This window comes from Ipomoea triloba, chromosome 5 (genome assembly GCF_003576645.1).
Source record: "Ipomoea triloba cultivar NCNSP0323 chromosome 5, ASM357664v1".
Taxonomy (NCBI): Eukaryota; Viridiplantae; Streptophyta; class Magnoliopsida; order Solanales; family Convolvulaceae; genus Ipomoea; species Ipomoea triloba.
The window spans coordinates 4,789,517-4,796,807 of record NC_044920.1 but is presented as its reverse complement, the minus strand read 5'-3'; positions in this window follow the sequence as shown (position 1 = coordinate 4,796,807).

The following is a 7,291-nucleotide window of genomic DNA, read 5'->3' as shown; positions in this document are numbered from 1 at the left end:
CACTTCACACTGCATGGGTGCTTTAATCTATTTCTCTCTACTGCGCTATCCTCTAGCTTGTCACATGCGTGCCCTGCCCTGCCTTATCTACCCAAACCAAGCATATATACATACAACACCAACCCCATATATATCTCTTACTTTGATTTTCACTGTAGGCTAGGGTAAGGTCCAAAATTGTTTTAAAATAATTTCTGAATTTTTCTTTCCCCAGTTGCAACTGAGTGACTGACCAACTACATGTCACACTTTTTTGTTTTGTTTTGTTTTGTTTTTTTTTTATTTAATGAGATTTCTCTACATATTGTTGGGACAAGATATATAAAGCAAGATTGAAATTTTATGTACGTAGATTCTGACCAACTACATGTCACTCTCCAGTCATGTTATTTTTTTCACAAGGTTTGTGGAAAATAAAATTCACCCCTTTGCAAATAATTCATTTTCCTCAACTTTGAGAAATTCATTATTTGAATAAAAAATGTTTTCCATCCTACCAAACAACATAAAACAACATTTTACTCCATTTTTAGAAAAACATTTTTTCCATGAAAAGTGTTTTTCATCTAACCAAACACCCCATTGAAAATATTTTCCAACCAACCAATGAAAAATGTCTCTTCAATATTTTTTTAAAAAAAATTATTTTCCACCCACAAAACAATGAAAATAATCTTCCTGATAATTTTTTTTCCATAAAATTTCAATTTCATTTTCACTCATATATTTTCGCGATCCAATCATGGCCTTAAAGTTGGAACAATTTATTTTTAAATTGGAAGGAGTTTTATTGAAGTTGACGTATGAACGGAAAATGCATGCAATTGCTTTTCCTGTACAATTTATTTTTACAGCTAACTGAGATCCCATCCCCACTCCAGTCTCCATCCTCCCTCAAAGCCATCTAAATCTGTCATCTAGTGACCCAAAAAGATGGTGAAATATCTGTGACCCAATTTTTAAAGGATTTCTTTACTCCCTCCATCCCCCCCTCTCTCTCTCTATATATAAGTTAATGCTTCCATAATAGTTGTGGAGGATAGACAATTGGAGTAAGCTCATCGAAAGGCTAGGCTACTCGCTTGCTAGCTCTTCCTAATCTTGCCTTGCAAAACTAGTGGAGCTCTTGAAGCTATGGGTTGTTGTGATTTCTTATCATGCAATGGTGTTTCTTCTTCTTGCAGTGATCACAATGGAGAATGAGCGAGAAGAGGCACGGGAATTGTGGGTGTTACAATTTTCTTATCTTCTCGAACTGTAGATAAATTGATGACTAAGTCTTTATAGCTCAATTTTTAAGAAGTCTTAGCTTCTTAGAGATTTTAAGAGACATAGAAAAAAAAAACCATTAAAACACCCTTTTATTTATTAGAAATTCAAGCAGAGAACTACATTCAACATCGTCATTTAGAGATACTTCTTTTTGCCCTTGCCCTTGCCCTTGATCTTCCTGGTGTTGGCAGTGGATTGAAGACTTGGCCCAACACTTCCAGGAGTACTAGGGGGAGAAACCTCTCTTGCACTGAGCGCCAGATCCTCATAGAAATGATACCATTCCCAAGTGTCGCTATCACTTGTGTGACTTGAGGAAGCACGAGGACAATATCCATGCTCCTCCAGTTGGTACATAGGATAGTTTTCATTGTCGCTATCACTTGTGCGAATTGCGGGAGCATGAGGACAATATCCAGGTCCCTCCTGTTGGTATAGTGGATCATTTTCGTTGATAGAAGATGGAGGTAACTGATCCTCTGATCTTCTTCTCCATCAGGCTGATCTAACATATATATACCTATGATAGTTCTAACCGAACTCAGCACTATTCGCGATGACAGGTGATTGCATGGCCTGTTGGGGAGGATGCATTTGTTGCTGTGGAGTAGGTGATGGAGTTTTCTCGTCATCGTCTGAATCTTCATATCTGAAAGCGGGATACTTCGCCTTATCTTCGTCGGCCTCCGAAGAAACATCCATAGGGTACATAGGATCATCTCCGGGGTAATGACCCCCATGATGTTCTTGATAGATTTGCATTTCTTCTTTTTTTTTCGTTCTCCCGAATACGTCTAAAGAACCTTAGGCGGTATTGCTTTGCTATTCGGGAGAACCTTAGGCGGTATTGCTTTGCTGTTTCCTTACACTTAGTCCAATCCGTTCTCAACGCAATCCCATCCTATGCAATGCAAACTATGCTTCTCCCGAAAGGCGTTTGTGACGCAATTGACAAGAGCGCAAGGAGCCTGGTTAACTGGAACACAATCACGACACCTAAAGAAGCAGGAGGGCTTGGAATTAAGTCCATGCGCAACATGAACAGGGCACTCCTCACTAAGCTGGGATGGCGGGTTCTAAAGGAGAAAAACAATACTTGGGATCACGTCATTACATGCAAGTATATGAAGACAGGAGCACACATCGCAAACATTAAGAGGAAAAGGAGTGACTCCAACGTTTGGAAAGGGATCTGTGAGGGAGCTCAAGTATTGGAGAATGGAGTGACAATGACGGTTAGAAATGGAAGGGACACCTCCTTCTGGAATGACCGCTGGATAGGCAAAGAACCCCTGCGTGACTACCTAATCGGACCGCTCAACAAAAATGATGAGAATATGCGAGTGGCTGAGTTTTGGAATGCAAGGGACACATGGGATTGGAACAAGATTGACGTGGCACTGCACCCCGATAAGCGAAGTGAAGTAGCTGCCATAGTAGTCTTGAATAACGTGGACAAGGAGGACAGATTGGGTTGGGGACATACCAACAACAATGTTTTCACTACCAAATCGGCATATGGAATGGTCTCGCACCAGCAAAGCAATGAGACCAAAGAAGGATGGATGGACATTTGGAGACAAAATCCGCTCCTTCATTTGGCTGGTCAAACCTAGATGAATCATGTGCAATGTGGAAAGAAAGAAAAGAGGTTTCACGCCGGACGAACGATGTGCCATTTGTGGTGCGGAGAGCGAGGACGTAAAACACACGATCAGGAGTTGCCCGGCTGCGGAGGCAGTGTGGAAAGGCATCAACATCGTAGAGAATTCAAGTACGTCCATTCCCGTGTTTTTTGACAATTGGCTAACCACTAATTTGGTAGGAACTAAGGGTGGACAGAGACGCAAGCAAAGGAGCACGAGGTTCGCGATCACAACTTGGTGGATATGGAAGTGGCGAAATAGCTTCGTGTTTAACCGGGAAGAAAGAGACGTGAAGGACAAAGTTGCGTGGCTGCAAACCCAATTCAAAGAAATTGAAGCAACATTTGAACGAGGAGATGGACCATCACGAAGGCAGCAAAGAGGCACCGAAGGAATCAACCATGGAAACCACTAGAGGAGGGTTGGATCAAAGTCAACACGGATGGATGCGTAAACAAGTTTAAACATGCTACGTGTGGTGGGATCTACCGTAACACTGATGCAGATTTCCTAGGCGCCTTCTCCAAGAGCATTGGCATGTGCACACAGCTGGAAGCAGAGCTGTGGGGAATTCTCACCGGGCTACAAGAAGCATGGGATCGAGGCTACAGAAAAGTGGAGCTTGAAACGGACTCTACGATGGCAGCCAACCTCATCAATAGAAGTGAGGGCGGTGATGGACCTACTGGAAATCTCATTGAGTTATGCAAAGACATGAAGAGTAGGAACTGGGAAGTCAAGCTTAGACAAATTCCCAGTGATCAAAATAAAGCAGCAACCACTTTAGCTAAAGGGTCTCGCGATCATACGGAGGCCTTCTACTGGTCTGTTGAACCGCCTAGGGAGATTGAGAGAGTTCTGCGTGAGGATGAGCTCGGTCTCTTAAGACCGTCTAACATTGTACGGATCAGCTAATGGTCTAGGATTTTATCCTCCCTTCACCCAAAAAAAAAAAACAAAAATAATAAATACTACAAATAAAAATAATATCAGTAAATTGTAATAAAATTATAATAATCATAACAATAACAATAAGGTAGGAATGTAAGGTCCAAAATAGCACAAAAATGGAGTGGTTACTGGTTAGTAATGTATTATTATGATTTATGAAGGGATAGGAGAGCTAAGAATGGCATACAAATAACTATGGTGAAAGTGCATTAATATTACATGTCATATTCATCAAAAAACGTTTGGTGGCATCTGATCTAAAGTTAAAGACATAGGCATAGGCAAGTGCAAAGGACATAGTAGGATTATTATGAAAGCAAGCAGATCACACAAAAAACTAATAGAGTTAGAATCCTTTGGAGATTTTTTTATTTTTATTTTTATTTTGTGAAGAAACCTTTGGGGAATTGAAGCACAAATTTTGAATGTTAAACCAAATCTTTTTCCTAAATTAATTAAATACTATAAATTAAAACACATGGCATAGTAAAATTGTAGATGTCAAATTGTTGATAGCAACCTTTGGAGAATTGAAGCACAAATTTTGAATCTTAAACCAAATCTTTTTCCTAAATTAATTAAATACTATAAATTAAAACACATGGCATAGTAAAATTGGTTATGGCAGGAATGAGAGGAACCCAGCATGCATATGTATGATGTACTTCATTTCCACATTGATAGCAATATATATATATAGCAATATATATATATATATATATATATATATATATATATATATATATATAACTCCATCCCTCAAATGATGTCAAATCTACACGATTATTGTTATGTCTCTGATAATAAATACTTACTAGTTGGTTTCTTTCAAGTACTATATTTTGTGTCATGCCCTACACCTACTTTCCACAAACTATATCCCAAATTGTTCACACTTCACACTGCATGGGTGCTCTAATCTCTTTCTGTCTGCTGCGCTATCCTCTAGCTTGTTACATGCGTGCCCTGCCCTGCCTTATCTACCCAAACCAAGCATATATACATACAACACCAACCCCATATATCTCTCTTACTTTGATTTTCACTGTAGGCTAGGGTAAGGTCCAAAATAGTTTTAAAATAATTTCTGAATTTTTCTTTCCCCAGTTGCAACTAAGTGACTAACCAACTACATGTCACTCTTTTTTGTTTTGTTTTGTTTTTTTTTTTATTTAATGAGATTTCTCTACATAATGTTGGGACCAGATATATAAAGCAAGATTCAAATTTTATGTACGTTGATTCTGATCAACTACATGTCACTCTTCAGTCATGTTATTTTTTTTCACAAGTCTTGTGGAAAATTAAACTCACCCCTTTGCAAATAATTGATTTTCCTCAACTTTGAGAAATTCATTTTTTAAATTAAAAATGTTTTCCATCCTACTAAACAATATTTTACTCCATGTTTAGAAAACCTTTTTCCATGAAAAGTGTTTTTCATCCAACCAAACACGCCATTGAAAATGTTTTCCAACCAACAAATAAAAAATGTCGCTTCAAATTTTTTTTAAAAAAAAATATCTTCCACCCACCAAACAATGAAAATAATCTTCCTGATAATTTATTTTCCATAAAATTTCAATTTCATTTTCACTCATATATTTTTCGCGATCCAATCTTGGCCTTAAAGTTGGATCAATTTATTTTTAAATTGGAAGGAGTTTTATTGAAGTTGATGTATGAACGGAAAATGCATGCAATTGCTTTTCCCGTACAACTTATTTTTACAGCTAAATGGGATCCCATCCCCACTCCAGTCTCCATCCTCCCTCAAAGCTATCCAAAGATCATAGGCGGCGAACTTTTTTTTTAAAGGATCAATTGATCTTGATTACTAATTACTAATTTGAGTTGAATTTTGTGTGCTCGTTTATTATGTATGGTCGTTTATGATTTGTGTTGAAGATCTTATATTAAATTTAGTCTTTTTCAATAATTACTTCACATCATTTGCTTTCCAGTGCACATTTGTGCCTTCTAATGCATATGGTTGAAAATCGCACGTGAAGAATTTTTTTTCCTAAAAAGCAGTTGATCTAAGGTTAAAATTTAGCTGTATATTTCACCTGAGGTCTTCTTTGAACCAGAGCCGCCTAAGCATATATATAGGGAGGAGTATGTAGTGGTGTCCCTCACGAGTCACTACTTTCCCTTTTGCATTAGGGATTTGAGGTTATTAGGAGAAGACCGAAGAGAGGTAATAGCAAAACAAAATGTGGCCATAAACAAAGTGCACCTCTTAAAATGTCTTGCATAGTAGAGTAAAAGGCGAAAACACATTACAAAATCAATAAACCATTTCATGCACGTATACATTTTCTTTCAGTTTCATGTATTCATTTCAATTTTCAGAGGATGTGGAAATGCATGAGATACGTGGCTGCCCAGATCCTATATGTATAACAAGTAACACATGGAATGAAATTCCCATAGAATTGGATCAAGAGGAGTACTACATACCACCCAGAGTGAAGGAGACATACCTATATATGGAAGCAGGACCGGATTTTAGGGCGTGCAAGATGTGCACAACACAGGGTTCCAAAATTTTGGGGCCCCTAGTCCAGCCCTGACCCAATAGTTAGTATATGTATTTGTGATTATATTAACTCAAAATTAGGTTTTAATGACTGATCTAAATTCTACTATGTATTATTTTAAAAAAAAAAATTACTCCGTAATATTCATGCGAATCACTTTTCTTCCATTAACAGTTTATTTATACTTTGATAGGGCTTCACTTATTTACTAGCACAGGGCCATGCAAATAAAAAAAACCGGCCCAGTATGGAAGGCATGCATATCATGCATGAATCAACCCTTGAACAGCCTCTTATCAATTGAATCCTGCAAATGTATATAGTGTTGAAGCCTTTTCCCTATCAACAGATCAAAATAGAGGATGCAAAGTTTATTATGGATAGATAGAATTAACCATGTTCTTTCTTTAATTTACACTATTTCTCTCCCGGCCTCCTCATCCTGATCTCATTGAATTGGCATATATCATCCAATCTTCCAACTTTGATATACATATTGTATAGTAATAGTAATATATAAGCAAGGGCCAGAGCTTTCCGGCTCAAGCTGCATTAATGCTTCAGCTGCTGACTCCAGATTATTATGCACTCTGCAATTAAGCACCCAATAATGCCCCTAAGACCAGTAGATGAACATATCAATGAATTAACACTTAAGTCTAGTTGTGCTTGAATTATTTGTGCTTGCATAGCATCTTTCTAACACTTAAGTCTAGTTGTTTGCTCATAAGTCTAGCTTGGCATATTAACCACTGCCCCTTGGATAATACAATAGGCATCAAAGTAACTCAAATGGGAAACTATATAGTGAGTAGTTTCTGTGTCGTCTAATATCCATATGTCTGAACATTTCAATAGAGTAATTATTAGTGTTGGTAA